The sequence below is a fragment of the Penaeus monodon genome, chromosome 27 (assembly GCF_015228065.2).
Source record: "Penaeus monodon isolate SGIC_2016 chromosome 27, NSTDA_Pmon_1, whole genome shotgun sequence".
Classification (NCBI taxonomy): Eukaryota; Metazoa; Arthropoda; class Malacostraca; order Decapoda; family Penaeidae; genus Penaeus; species Penaeus monodon.
In genome coordinates, this window is record NC_051412.1 from 16,384,323 (window position 1) to 16,384,670 (window position 348).

Sequence of the window (348 nt, forward strand, 5' to 3'; positions counted from 1 at the left end):
TCCTTTGAGCAACAATTGGCCGGCTGCATCTATAATAGTAATCATTACTACAATAACTCTCTTTGATGCTTCTTTTTCTTGCGGGACAACTGACTACTCCCGTCTAACCTCTGTGATTCTGCTGCAGTACTACTCTTGTCCCACGTCCCGGTGGCCCTGCACCCACACCCTACTCAAAGGTTGAGTGAAGATTTGCTGCGATATAAAGTGCGCCCTCGTGAATCTAGGTCATCGTTCTTTCTCGTTCTTTCAATGAGATGCGTTGGAGATTCCTCCACTCTGCGGTGTATTGAGTCACTGCAGCAAAGCCGATCTAGGCTCCACCGGAGCCTAGATTTGCGCGAAACA